This window comes from Epinephelus moara, chromosome 6 (genome assembly GCF_006386435.1).
Source record: "Epinephelus moara isolate mb chromosome 6, YSFRI_EMoa_1.0, whole genome shotgun sequence".
Taxonomy (NCBI): domain Eukaryota; kingdom Metazoa; phylum Chordata; class Actinopteri; order Perciformes; family Serranidae; genus Epinephelus; species Epinephelus moara.
In genome coordinates, this window is record NC_065511.1 from 11,893,717 (window position 1) to 11,909,495 (window position 15,779).

The following is a 15,779-nucleotide window of genomic DNA, read 5'->3' on the forward strand; positions in this document are numbered from 1 at the left end:
CCTTTTCGCAAAAATGCATGTGTCTGGGAAGTACTGAGCATACAACTGGATAAATGAGATTTGGATTATACTGCAGGAGTTGCATGAGAGTTTGTAAATGGATGCTTTGATGTTAAATGCAGACCCCCTTCACTCCAGCTCATCGAGAATTTTCTCCATTTTTTGGATTTTTCGTTCACGGTGAATGCACGGGAAAAAAAACATAGTTTTCTTCATAAATTCAACTCAACACAGGTGAATAACTGATATACAAATGATAATTTTGTGGGTTAAGTATTTCTTTAAGGCAGGAGTCTTGAGGTGGCAAAATACAAGCCGCCACCTCTGATTTGCACGTTGAGGACTCCAGCAGGTTTGGTATGCTGTCATGTCAGCGGCTGCTTTCCACACACTTCCACTCCACTGACCAGTCAAACACCTTTCACTTTACACAACAGGAGAGAACACAACTGCGGCCATTTTTTAGATATCCCATTGATGTGATACACACTATTATAATCTAAAACAGGCCTGAGCATGGTAGGCTTCACTTCTGTCACCTGTATTTAAGATGCTGCTATATTTTACTTCATGTTTTGTGTTGCCCATATGAAATTTTCTGCCTGACATTGCATACCTCCTCTCACCCTACAACTGTACTTTCCCTTGGCTGTGTGTCACTGCAAAGTAAGTGCAAAGGGCAGACATCCAACAAGGACAGTCTCTGGCACTTTCATACTTAAAACTGGCCACTGGTGAATTACTGCCTCCTTTCTACAAGCTGTAAATGCAGTAAAAATGGGTGTGACCTTGATGTGGTATATTGTCCACTTCTATTTGTGAAAATTTGAAAGAATCTGCTCATAGAGTGGCACTATATTCAATCTCTTCTGCCCCTTTTCTTTAACATGTCATGGTAGTGACACTATAAAAATACTTCACCTTAAAAAGTATATATAACAAGAGCCACCCATTCGTATATATTTCCTTTTTCCTTCCATAGGGTTCAGGGTTACACATGTGCCCGGATTTTATAAATCTCAAATCTGAATGCTTTCTATGAGTGCTCTTTTGTTTGATGCCTCTATTGGTGCATCATGGATTGAGGTATGTTTTATAATAACTTCCCTCTAAGAAATGTTGTATTAGAAAATTAAGAGACAAGAATTGCTGTTTGTTTCTCAACATGACACAGTGACTTTATTAATAAGGAAGTCAGGGATAATGATGGTATAACAAAGGGTCTGCATGCATTGTGTCAGTGGCCAAAATGCCAACACCTCTGTCCTCTGTTGTTGTAAGTATTTTACTCACATTTTACACACAGATTGAAGTACATTCACTCTGTGCTCAGACAGCTTCTCCTCCATGCATAAATCTTGCTTTTATTTACCGGCCTTGGTGTGAAGGTCCCGTTCTCACAGTGAAGCCACGGTGTCAACACACCCACTAGCTCTGAACAAAACCAGGTGATACCTGAGTGTAGGCTGTGGCTGACATTAGTAAGTGAGTGAGTCACATTTCTGCTCTTTCTGAAGTCTAAATACCTCCCCCACACCTGTCAAAATCTATCCATCAATGTTCCCATAAGATGTCAAAGTAGCGGCGTGTTACTGGGATTAGTAACTGTAATGTACTCTAATTACTACATTTCAAAATATGTTGCCTCTACACTGATGGTAAATCATATGTAGAAGTTACCAAAAAACGTTCCACCAGATACCTGTTAGGCTTTGTACAGCCCATTAATGGAACAGTGAACTGGATTTAGGGGGATTTAGTGACATCTAGTGGTGAGGATTGCAAACTGCAACCAGCTGAAACTGAGAGTCATTGTTCAGAAGGTTTTGCAGGAGCCAGATTATCCACAGAGGTCTCTTTCTCTCTAAAACAAACAGACCATGTGATTTAAATCAGTTAAAACACAGATAAAGCAGATTTACGTCACAAATCAGTGTTTCTTGGACGCCGTTTGGCATGTTAATGACGAGCCGCAAACCTAGCACTAGCTAATCTGTGCTCACTTTTTTCTCTGATTAGTTAAGATCCAGATAAACAGCTCATTCAGATGTTAAAAAAACACAACAAACAATCCTAGATACTGGACCTTTAAGGGGTAACTTCTGGTGCCTCACACAGCTGTTCCCTCTCTTTGCTTGTTTGTGCAAGAAATTGATTTATTTTCAGTGACACTTACAATAACTACACCATGAACACCTACATTCATTTCAAAGTGGCAGTATTGATTAACAAGTTGGACAGAAATCGAATGCCCTGGCACTCCATGCCTGTGATCACCTCCCAAGTCAAGCACTGTCTGTTTGGACTCGAGTGAAAGCTTTTGACTCTCTCTCTGAAAAATTTGGCCTTTTCCTCCCAGATAACAGCAGCCCAAAGTGGAGCAGTCCAGATATCCTGAAGGATTTTCCATTAGTGGGGGTGAAATGGATGGTGGGGTTGAGTGTGAGTCAGGTGCCTGTGCCTGTGATGGTTCAGGTAGAACTGAACAACAAAGCAAAGCTTTCAATTTTCTGGTTGATCCTTGTTCACCTACTGGTCACAAGCATTGGATAGCATTTGAAAGAATGAGATTGCAGATACGAGTGATCAAATGAGATTTTCCCACAGGGATGATGACCTCACTCATACCATAAGAAGAGTTCAGCAATGGCGTACCCAAGCTAGCTTGTTTGGAAGGAATTCCCTAGAAAAAAAAGAGGTTCGTGCGGGTGAATGTAACGTGAAGTAATACATTCTTGGTGGTTCTTGCATATTGTCTGTTTAATACAAAAAGAAGAAAAGGCCAGTGTGATGCACATAACATCTTCCCCCAGAATGTATACCAAACATGTATTCTCATTATGATTGGCCACAAATGCACGCCATGATTCAACCCACAGGAATTATTGTAATTAACTCCAAAGTGTTTTCACTCTCAGCAGGAGAATGGCTTCAGAGCTGTCTGTCTCTTTATGTGTCTGCTCCCCTGTGTTCACTGTACCCTGTATTATATCCTCTCCTCTATGTACAATACTCAGTGCTGTCCGCTGTGGGCCCCCACATCAGTTTGGACCGAGTCCAGGCGCTGTTTGTGTTCAAACCCCCTTCACTCTCTCACACTATAACACCCTGCTCGCTCATCCCCTCCCACCAGCGTTCTCAATCAATTAGTGCCGTTCATTAGTGGGAACATTGGAAAAAAGGAGTTTGATTGAGAGAGTTTGACTCCCAGCCTAAAATTCGATCCAAAACCAGACTTCACCGGCAGGCCCAACCACCACACCAGGGTCGACTTGTTTCCAGGCTACGAATCAGTCTCTCCTAAAGCCTGATGTGGGTATCCTTGATCACAGGAATCCTTTTCAGCCGCTCGCCTTCACTGACCAAGCAATGGATGAGATGTGATAAAGATAGTGAATATTTCACGTTGGGGTTTAAAACCTACTGGATATGCTATTCACTGCATTCACTGTAAAAACTGACAAGCTGAAAAGAAAATGTTTCATTGAGGAATTTCTTGAGAAGAAAGTGCTCAGACGGTCTTGTGGGGGTGAAATTCTGAATAAAATCCCTTGTGATATTTTTGTCAACAAACATGGAAACTATGCCGATCAAAGTTTTAATACTGTGGGATTTCTTTTAAAATCAGTCTGACTGAACATACCAGACACTTAATGATAACTGAATTATTTGTTGTACCAATGGCAAAAAGGATGACTGACAGTGTTTGTATTCTCAGTGCTTCATTTAGCTGGTTTAAATGCTTGAATGTGACTGGAGACAAAAGAACAACAAAAAATGGGAATTCTCATTTGTGCATTCAAATGAGAGCCTTGTAGCTTATGTTTATCTTTTTCTTTTCTTCGACTGTGTTGTGGTGTGAAATCATTTAGCCTCTATTCAGTAGTTTGTGATGTGAGAAAAAGGAGGTTAATGCCAAAAAAAATTAAAAATGAAGCTGTTATGCTGGCTACAAACATCAGGTCCTGAGGTCCAATGGTGTCTTGATCAATGTGTGTGGTGTGTGTGTTTCCGTGTGGATACAAGCAAAAATTTTCTCCATCCAATAAAGTCTTGAGCTATGCAAAACAGGACTTCCTTTCTTTTGGGTCAAAGGACCTGTATGCCACATTCAGAGCATTAATCCAGCAGCAAACTATTTGCTAGACATAGTGGATGATTGGTGTCTTGTGAAGAGAATAAAGTCACGCTACCTTCGTGTATGTTGTAATTCAAGCTTCTCTGTGGTTTGCTGTGGTAAGCTGGCCCAGCTGCAACTGCAAGTTAGTACGTGCGTATCCTACTGGCTAGCTCATCACTGTCACTTTGCACTGCTCTTGTTAGGCGCTCATCATGGAAGTGTAGTGCCAACCCTCACTCACTCACTAAAAGCAGCCCTGTCCTTAAATATATGGAACTTTACAACATCACTCATCCTTGTCACATATTGATGCTTTGTCATGGACTTCCCACTTGAAAATATGATGTGCTGGTCAGCATTACATAGTGTATCTTTCAGGCTGTGTATCATTCACATGTGAAAGGACAGTTTTTTTTGTCAGCTTCTGACTCCGGAAGTCACTGTCCAAGCGACCTGTATTCAGCTACTTTGAAATGCAGCAAGGCTGAACTTTTAGTCTTTTTAAAATGTAAATGGATGATATATATAAAAATTCAGCCCCAGTACAGTTGTCATGAATATTGAAACTGGCCACTGAGACCAAAACTGTTTTTTTGTACCAGGCTGTAACATGATTATTTCTGTTGTAAATTTAAGCATATTAATATGGGTGTCAATGGGGATTGACTCGCTTCTGGAGCCAGCCCCTAGTGGTCATTAGAGGAACTGCAGTTTGTAGGCTTTAATTGAGTCATGCCTTTTGTGATTAGAGCCATGGCCAGACTTGCTTTTCATCTAATTCCATCATCAAGTCCATATGTTTATTTGTAATCTGGTTTATGACCAAATACCTGCAAAACAAATGTCACTCCCATCACCCTCTGCTTTACTTTGGGTTTGGTATTAATTAGCAAATGTTAATATATGCTAAAAGGAAGTTTTTCCTTGCCACTGTCACCATTGTGCGTGCTCTTGGTGGGAATTTTTTTCACTTCTTGGTTTTGTGTAAATTAAGAGTATTATCTAGACTCGCTCTTTATAAAAAGTGTCCTGAGCTAACTGTTATGATTTTGCACTATACAAATTAAAACTTTCTTGACTTGACTATGCTAACATGCTAAATTGCTAAATTAAGATGGTAAAGATGATAAACACTACACTGGCTAATCATTTGCATTTTAACAGTGTTGCTATGAGCATGTTAGCATGCAGGCATTAGCATGAGATACCAGTTTGTATGTTGACGGTAGCCTCAATCAACCAGATTTCACAACAAGTCCTCCGACTCATACAACCACATACGTTGTTTGCTCCTGCCCTGTAAAACAACCCACAAAACACCTCCCTAAGTTAGCACCCCCATGAGTTAGGTTAGGCTAGATTTAGGAAAACAGTCATGGTTTGTGTTAAAATAAGCAGCATACATTTGTTGTGTAACTGAATTTACTTATGTACACAATGTCATGTCGTCACGTTTCATACACATACAGTAGATGTTACGTGATGTTTTGTGTAGTGAAGTACATAACATAACGTTATGTACATACATATTAGTTAAATCAACCCAAAGTAGACTTGTGGTTTCAAATGGTACACAAGCAGCAGTCTCCTGGGTCACAGTCCTGTGTTTTATGACCAACCATCCACATCCACCATCTCTGTACACACACTTTGTCGCTCTTTATACTTCATCACCCGAGTTCCTCCTTTGCCCCTGTCAGAATTACTACAGCCACTAGAGGTCGCCACCTACATAAAACAAAAATATTCATTGTAATAAGCTGCTTGTACAAATAACCTATAGTGTCATTTTTTGTGGGGGAGGACAATCTCAGAATCAGCACAGCCAAGAGTGTGTGTGAATGATGTGTTTCTCATCAAGGCTATGCCAGTTTCTTGTTTATAATGCTGCATCTGTTGATCTCTCTGCCTAGACGACGAAACTTGAGATAGTGGGCTCAAGGAAAACTTCAATGCCTAGATTCAATATAAATAAACAAACAAATAAAGAAATAAACCTACCAGTTTGACAGAATGTAAAACGGTATACATTCTCTGTCAGGTTTCTCACAGAATAATCAAAATAGAAAAAAACTCAATGCGTTTGTTATGTGCAATGTGATGTTGTTGCCACTTCAGAGGTTCAAATCACTCACAGGATGTTGAAGAGTCCTTAGTCCTCTGCCACTACCAACAGCAAACACATACATCTTAAAAATCTCAAGGCTGTCTTATTTCTTGCAGAATCGTAAAGGCAGCTGGAATTTTTTTCTTCAAATCAAAGGCATCTCACATTTGACAGGTACAAAATCCACCCACCTGATGTACACAGACAACCTGATCAATGCCCACACTATTTAATGTGTTCTTAAGTGTGTGTCAGGTCTTTATTACTGCCTCAGCAAGACTGTCAGCCCATCACTCTGTCAACTGGACTGAACCAGTTTGGTTCAGTTAGTGTACCCATGTTAAAGGATGACTTTGGCATTTTTCAACCTGGACACTATAATCCCGTGTAAATTGGTCAAAGAGACTGATGTGAACAACAATTTTTGAAATTGGTCCAGTATTGAGCAAGTAGGCAACGGCTGGCAGCTGCGGCATGGGCTGCAATGGTGCACGTGGCTAGCTCATCCCTGATGCTTTGCACTGCACTGCAATATGGCAGTTACTGCTGACATTGGGACGGCGTCATTGTGGAAGTGTAGTGCCCATCCTACGGTTCCACCCTGGTTAACACAGTTAGCTCTGTCAGCACTGTTGCTGTTGTTTAGTGCTGTTTATGGAGTTAGCACCATTAACTGCTAGCCACTGGCTCAGCCATCTCCATGTTGAGAACTGTGTCCAGATAGCTCATACACTCTGAATTTAGCATAGAGTCCCTTTAAGACATCCCAATTTTGGAGCAACTGAAGGGTCAATGTTGGTCTCAGTACTACACAGCCAGACACACCTTATTTGAACCTTGCCTTTTCCAATGAGAGCCATGGCGAGACGTGGACCCAGCTTAAGAATGGCTCACGAGGCAGACGGGCAAGAAATAAAACAATGTATTCAAGAAGAAATAAAACAATGTATTCAAAATATTTTACAGATTCAAATACCCTTGGTCCCACAGTTGTTTATATTAGGTTTATATCCAGATAATTTGAAGATTAAAAAATATCAACGAATATTTGTAGACTTAAGTCTGTTAATGGCAGAGAGAGTAAGAGAGCAAGAGAGTAATAGCCCTCTCATGGAAAAACACCAGAAGTCCAAGTGTAAGCAGGTGGTTGTCTGAGCTATCTACAACTCTCCCCTTAGAGAAAATTACATATACAATAAAACATCAACAACATAATTTTCACCAGATCTGGGACCCCTTCATTTGCTATGTACTGAGAACAGATTTGTCACATGTGATGGAAGAGCCTGGGGACATGTAAACAGTGGCACTTTGCAGTACCTAATATTGCAGAGATATGGTTTTTTTTCCCCCCCCCTATACAATGGAAAATGGACTAACTCACTAACCTGATCCCCAACCAAGAATTGGAATAATTTGAAAGGGCGGGGAGTGGGGGGGGGGGGGGGGGGGTCGACATGTTTGTTCAAGACATGTAATTGTATTTCTTTGTATTTCTTTGTTATGTTGTGATAACAATAAAAAGAAAAAGAGGGATTTTCTTGAAAGGAGGTAGCAACATCTCCAGCACACAGTGTGATAGTGTGATAAAGTTGTGTATGTTTACTGTCAGAGAGGGAGAATCCATTTGCTCCATCAAGACATTCCTATCACCCTCTGCTGTACTTTGTATTTAGTATTAATTAGCAAATATTAATATGCTATCATATCAGGAATGCTAAAATTCTAAATTAGGATGGTAAACATATTATAATACTACACTTGCTAAACATTAGCATGTTAGCATTGTTGCTATGAGTATGTTAGCATTCCAACATTAGCACGAGATAACTACGTATATTAACAGCAGCCTCAATCAACCAGAATCGACAACAAGTCCTCCAACCTATATAACCACATATGTCATTTGTTCCTACAAATTAAACACCACACAAGAAGTGTTTTCTAAATGATTGCCCCTACAAGTTAGGTTTAGGTTAAGAAAAAGAATCATGGCTTGGTTAAATTAACTATGTTTGTTGCGTATATTAACATAGGAACATATGCAACGTCATATCATCATGTTATGTTAAGTTCATTATGTGATAATGTGACATTGAGTACATTACGTGCTGTTATGTACCTGCATAAGTTTAAATACCTCAAAGTTGACTTGTGGTTTCACACAGGGCAATTTTTGCAACCTGGTCTCAAACTCGTCAAATATAGACACTTGGTCAGTGGCCCTCGGCGTTAGATAACGACACACAGAGTCACCCCTTAGTGAGACCAAAAGTCAACTGAGTAACTTTAATAAGAAGGTAGTGTGCTAGTATGTGTAGCATACTGTGCAAGTATAACATATGTCATATGATGTATGTAACGTATGTCACGTGATGTTACATTATGTTAATAACAAACGTACTTACTTTAAACCAAACGATGATGTTTTTTCTAAACCTAATCAGGTGCTTTTCTTGCCTAAACATCAGGAAGTAAACCTACCTAAAGTTTATTTTGAAAAGAGATGTATACATTTGAAATTGTAAATTTCTAAGTTTATTTTGAAAAGACACAATGCAAGATCAGAATGAAAATTGATGTGACGTCCCCTAGAGTCCAAAACTGATGCTGGAGGGGTACCTAGAGTGTCATAGTTTGACATATACAGCTCCTGAATAAGCATGGATATTTGATGAGTTAGGAGTGAGAATGCATTGGTTTTCTGACCTATCCATCCACATCGATCACCTTTATTTGTGGACTTTTTAACCCTCATCACCTGACTTCTTCCTTTGCTCCCATTAGAATTACTACAGCCACTAGTGGTTGCCGCCTACATTAAATGTAAGCTGCTTGGGGTATTTTTTTCAAAGAGTGAGAACAATCTAAGATTTCAGCACAGCCACAAGAGTGTGTATGAGTGATGTGTTTCTCACCAAGGTTATGCCATTTTCTTGTTCTTAATACTGCAACTGTTGCTCTCTCCACCAAGACGAGGGAAGCCCAGACAATTGGCTCAAGGAAAACCTCACCAACAATCCAACAATCAACACAAATAAATGAATAAAAATAAAAATAAAATAAAAAATAAATCTACAATGTTTGTCAGAATTTAGCTACACATTCTCTGTGAGGTTTCTCACAGAATAATCAAAAGAGAAAAAACTTGCCATTATGTGTTGTTGTTGCCACTTCAGAGGTTCAAATCACTCACAGGATGTTGAAGAGTCCTTAGTCCTCTGTCACTACCAACAGCAAACACATACATCTTAAAAATCTCAAGGCTGTCTTATTTCTTGCAGAACCGTGAAGGCAGCTGGAATTTTTCTCTTCAAATCAAAGGCATCTCACATTTGACAGGTGCAAAACCCACCCACCTGATGTACACAGACAACCTGATCAATGCAGACACAATTGAATGTGTTCCTAAGTGTGTCTCTGGTCTTTATTACTGCTGTTAGCAGAGCCTCAGCAAGACTGTCAGCCCATCACTCTCTCAACTGGACAGAACCAGTTTGTTTTAGTGAATGTATCCACGACCACGTTAAAGGGCAGTTCATCCCAGTTACAGTAAAAACTCATTTCCTCACTTAGTTCAAAGAATTTTGTCTTTGTCCCTCATAGAAATGAAATTTCAGCATCAGCATGTCTTTACAGAATCACTGTCCTTTATATAACCATAGACCTTGCTATGACCATTTCATGACTACTGAACTTTAAAGTGATGAAATAGTCTCTTTGAAAACTATTCACAAGGATATGACGGTCATTTTTATTTCTTTTTTTTTTTTAATGTGGTGAGCATCATTGACAAAATTCAGTCCCCCTCCATTGTGTTCAGGTGGAAGCAGATATTTTAAAGACAAATATTATAAACCGTGGGCAAGTAAAACTAGAACAAGAAAAAAAATGTTTTGTATGATTTGGATGAATGAACCCTTTCAAGGGTACAAGGGAACAACATGTAACAGTAAATGAATGTACGATAAATTCTCATTGCAGGAATTTACGACACATCAGTGTGTGCTGCTATGCAAACAAAATTGTGGAAATTCCAGGCAGATCAGCATTGAATTTAAAGCTCCAGTCAATAGTTAAGTTATGTAGGGTAGGTTTAGGAGAAAAAAATATGGTTGGAAGTCGTTACATTATGTACTTAACGTAAACTGACGTAGGTTAGTTTCAGGAAAGTTAAATTAAGTAGGTAATGTTTGTGAAGAGAAACATGGTACCATAACTTTAGATAAGCCTCAGTTAACTTAACCCTGTTAAGTTAACTTAGTTTCACATGGGACATGATCACCAGTCTCCTGAGGGAAAGTAGTGTGTTTATTTCACCCATCCACCACATTTTGCTTTTTATACTACCTCCTCCTTCTTTCATCCTGTCAGCACACTGGTCATGTGATCGCAGTCTTCCCAATTACACTTCAGTGCTTGTCTCCTTGATTATTCATAAAACAAGTAGTAGTGCAAAGTAAAATTCCAAAGAACTGACCAACAAACATGAGATAATTTAATGTATGGGAGAGTTCCCTTATGGAACAACTACAGGTTTACATTGAATGGAAAACCTCTTCAAAATGAGGCTTGGGAAACCAAAGGTATAAGAATTATTGGGGATTTGATAAACCTTAGAGACAGAAAACTAAAATCTTTTGCCCAACTTTTAGATTCATATAAAACTGACAATAAGGATTATCTAACATGCAAATAAGTGGTTTATATACCCACAATGACAGAGACTGAAATCATGCTGGAATCAATGGTCAAACTGAAATATAAGATCGCCTCTAAACTATATAAAATGTTAAACAGTTCATCAGGAAATAACTGGAATGTAGTCCAAAGAAACTGAACTGGGAGACTGACTTAGGGAGAACATTAGAAATGGAAAAATGGAGTCAAATCTGGAAAACACTACATAAAATATCAAAATCAGTAAAGAATAAAATAAATTCTAATATTCTACATAGAACATATTTTACCCCTGTTCTACTACACAGTATGAACGCTTCCGTCTCTGATTGTTGTTGGCATTGTCAACAAGATTGTGTTACACAAGAAGTGTAACACAATCCCTTGGTGAAATTATTGGCTTCCCTGTTGGTTGCGACCCGGTGCAACCCAGTAATATGTCTGTTAAATTATATGGATAAGGGGTCATGGTCTAAATATAACAAACAAATAATAGCAACTGGTTGTATGACAGCTAAAAGATTGATTGCAACTAACTGGAAGGATGCAGATCAGCTGGGAAAAGGACTATGGTTTCAAACATTTTTAGAGACAATTTCCATGGAGGGAGCCGCCTCTTACCTCACAGAACTGTATAATGAGGATCAGTCCTTATGGAATGAAATAATGGACAGGATTCAAAGGATACCCATTTTCCCCAGGATCTGAAAAGACTCTTTCCCCATCTATAGAAGGTCTACCTATTGTGCTGAAATGAATTACCTGTACTGGTTGTACCTGTTTTTTCCGGTGTATCCCACCTACCCCTGTATTACTGAGATAATACTGTCTCTGTAAGTCCTCCACCTTTTTTTTTAAATTTTATTTAATTTTATTTTTTTCTTTCCTTTCCTTTTCTCTTTTCTTTTATTTTCTTTTTCTTTTTATAAAAATGGAAAACTGTATTGGTATCCATATTATCAACTTGGAAATATTATGTATTGTTATATTATATGTTAAATTTTTGGCTGCCAATAAAAGTCTAAAAGGAAAAAAAAAAAGATAATTTAATGTATGTATTTGTAAGAGGAGATTATTTGTGTGTGTGCTTTTAATTTCCTCAGCATGGAATTGTGAAGGCAGCCATTAGAAGAGTTTTCTGTACCACTCTCTCTTCGTCTTCTTTGTGATCTGGCTCTCGAGATCTTCCAGCTGGGACCTCATTGAGCTCTCTATCTCCTCCCACCCCTGCTCCTTCCCCTACAGAGTCTGTTTTTGAGGCTCGCTGTGGCTTGAAGGAAGGATGACTTGTCCTCTTGCTACTCAACGCGATGGCTCTCCAGCTCCTGCTCAGCTATCTTCACTCTGAAGACTCGAGGGTGTTATTACTCTGTTTTCGCTCATCTAGCTGAGCCATATAAGAGGCTCTGGATCTCTCCATCTCTCCCAGCAGGTAGGTTTCTTCCTGCTGCCATAGGAGAAGTTCACCCTTTGTCCCCCTATCCTACGCCCTTGCCTATGTTTGCGGGTAAGAATGAGGATTGGAAAATCAGAAAATGGGTTTGATGTTATAAAAGCTTAAGGAATATAACTTAAAGTGGTTCTCAGCAAGGGCCTGCTGCCTTCAGTCGTTTGGTCAGTGATCTGAGCTTTGACAACAGGTGAATGCTTGTAAATCCATGATAGGACAGAAAACCTAAAACACCTTGACCAGGTGGGAGCCATTGGTTAGACTATACAACATCTTTACTATAGACTGATTAGTCTTTGTTCAGTGCCATCAATGTTTTTTCAGTCTACTGCAGCACCTGCTTTTCTCATAATGGAGCACGGACAAAGGCAAATGAAAAACTAGTAGACCTACTGTGATGTTTATGTTATAACAAGGCCACAATCCAAGTTCAGTCTTAACTAATCTTTATAGGAAAAAAAAACACAGCTGAATTTCTTTTATAGTGTGGCACAATATTTGCTCCACAGCTGAATATTTCAGTTGACTCTGTCTCTGATGAAGCGCAGTTGGTAAAACAAAAACATGTCTGACAGAGAGGCAGCTCTGATGTCAAAGCTGATGTCGAGTGACTGCCTCGCTGCTGGCAGCCTGCTCTCCTGGAGCAGGTAGACCAGGAGATGAATGCAGGTAGAGTCAACACGCACAGTTGGTCAGATAGATCTTGAAAGAGATGAGACAAATGGAACAAATGGCTCCGTGTGCACACAACATGCATGCAAACCAATAAGCACCACCTTCAACTAAAAATGACCCAGCTGTACAACCAGTGTCCGCAAATCTTGACATGCAGACCTCCTGGCAATGATGGGGGTCTGACAGAGTGGATGTGAAGTGACGGGGCTGCTGCTGACAGCCTGCTCTCCTGGAGCAGGTAAACCAGGTAGAATAAACACACACAACTGGTTTCACCTACTGCAGACACACACATATAAGGGGAAAAAGCATGGAGGAACAAGAAAAGACACTCTAATACATGTTGACATGCATATACACAACTGTAGGAAGTTGTACAGGGAGATATAGGAAGGACACAAGTTGTAATCATAAGGATGGACAGTTGGATATCCACCTATAGCGTAAAGGTATGAGGAACTGGCTTTATTTTAGGGAAATATTAAGGAGGACACGACCCTGCATTATACTGGGGAGCTCCATGTACTGGAATTTTTAGTCCTTCTCAGTGATAGAGGCAGACAGGTGAGGAGACAGGGTCAGAGGACAGCAGCAGAAGAAACAAGCTGACAACTCGGGCTCAGATGCACAGCCAGGAAGAGAGTGAAGGTAACAAGGCCTGTGTGTGCGTCCACAGCCTCAACTTCAGTCAGTGGGAGACTATTAGTCCCTGTTTGTGGCTCAGCCTGTCAGTTGTGATAGCAGCAGGTAGAAGGTTGACTGTGGCACACCAGCTGTGGCTCACTGGTGCCCTCTCCTCCTCCATCCCTCCACCACCTCTGCAACACAAACACATGCTAAACAGGCCACTGTCTCCACTGCCTCCCACATTCAGCTGCAAATTAGCCCGCTTTGGGCCCCAGCCCTGTTTGATGTCATGAATAATGAGGATGAATTTTCATTTGCGCAGGTTTCTGAGAAACTATAACCCCTATTGTTTAGGTCCCTCACATCAAGCAATCAGGTCCTGTGAGCTCCGGAGTCTATTCATGTCCAAGTTACAAACATACCATTCAAAGCCACACATTAACAGATAGAATGTGTGAAATGAATACACTGATATTGTTGCTATATCAGACGGCACACCACTAGTACAAGAGTCCAAGAAACAGTGACTCTCTGAGGAGTGGTACATTCAGTGTCTCAGTATGTGAAGCACCCATCTAAGGTTAACATGTGGACCTCCTGGCAATAATGGACATCTGACAAAGTGGATGTGAAGTGGTGCCTCGCCTGCTGGCAGACAGAGCAGAAAAAAACATGAAGCTCACAAAAGCAAACAAACAAAATTCACATTCAGAGGAAGCTAAACAAGTTAAACAAGAAAGATGGATATATTTATCAACAAACTTATGAGCACACAACATCTGCAGGATTGAGGGAACGAGATGGTGGAAACCACGTACAGCACTTCAGTGCTTCAGTGCATCATTTCAAGTGCAATGACAACATAAAATCTCTGGTATCATAGTGCACCTCCATGCACTTACTGTAAGTAGCCGTATTGATGTAGATTTCTGCAGGAGTCTGATTTCTTCAACGTCATCTGAAGAGCAAACTTGGTTTTCAGGAACAGCATACTGAAGACACATAATATTCCCCAATTACGTGTATGTGTTTGTTGAACATTTTAAGAAATAGTTCAACATTTTGGGAAATACCAGCAGGGGCAGACTGTTGTCTTTTGTCTTGTCACTCTTCTGTATGTGAGTTTTACCCACTCAAGCCGCAATGTTTATCGCAGTCTATTGATTTGCTTGGTTGAGAAGCCTTTAGTAGTTTGTAAGTTTACTAAACCAGTGCTACAAACGCTGCGCCAGTTAAACAGAACCACTCCAGCGAAGCTGAAAATCCTCAATAATTTATCTGGACCTGGATGGAGAGGGATGGCAGGTTAACAAGGGGGACACATTTTGGTCATTTTGCTAAGAAGGGGGGTATGTCCCTGCTTGTCCCAGACTGAAATGGCTACTGGGAAATATGCTTCACTTGCTTGAGAATTAGATGATAAAATTGAAAATCAACAATGACGATATTTTTTTTACTGAATACCTCCATAACAATACTGCATTGTGGGGTTGGTGCTCTCCCACAATATTTATTTTTTAAAATAGTCACCAGTAATGTGGATATAACGACTAAATGAGTAAAGGCAACTCATAAAAAACTGTTAAGTTCAGGATATGACATCACTTTACAGTAATTCAGCCTTTAAAACCAGGGAAAGACACCACTTAAGATATTATGATATCAAAAATCTATGGCAATATCTGGCCTTATATTACAATAATGATATAGTATTAGTATGTTGCCCAGTCCCACACTTTCATATGTTCTCTAGATGTTATGCTGGAGATGGTTAGCTTAGCTTAGCACAAAGACTGAATAAGATAACAGCCAGCCTGGCTCTGTCCACCTTTAAAGGTCACCAGTTAACACATACTGTATCTAGTGTTTAATCTGTACAATTATCAAAATCTTGAATTGACAATTTTTACATTTTACGTGAGTTATGTACCGGACAATTTTTTGTCTGAATCCAATGACTTTGTGGAGTCTTATCTCACCCTTAAAGGGCCAGTGTGTAATATTTGGCATGGTTTATTGTCAATCTGAATCTGAATCTGAATATTCTACCCATTAATATGTTTATACAAGTGTATAATCGCTATAAAATAAAATTCGTTTGGTTTTCGTAGCCTTATAAT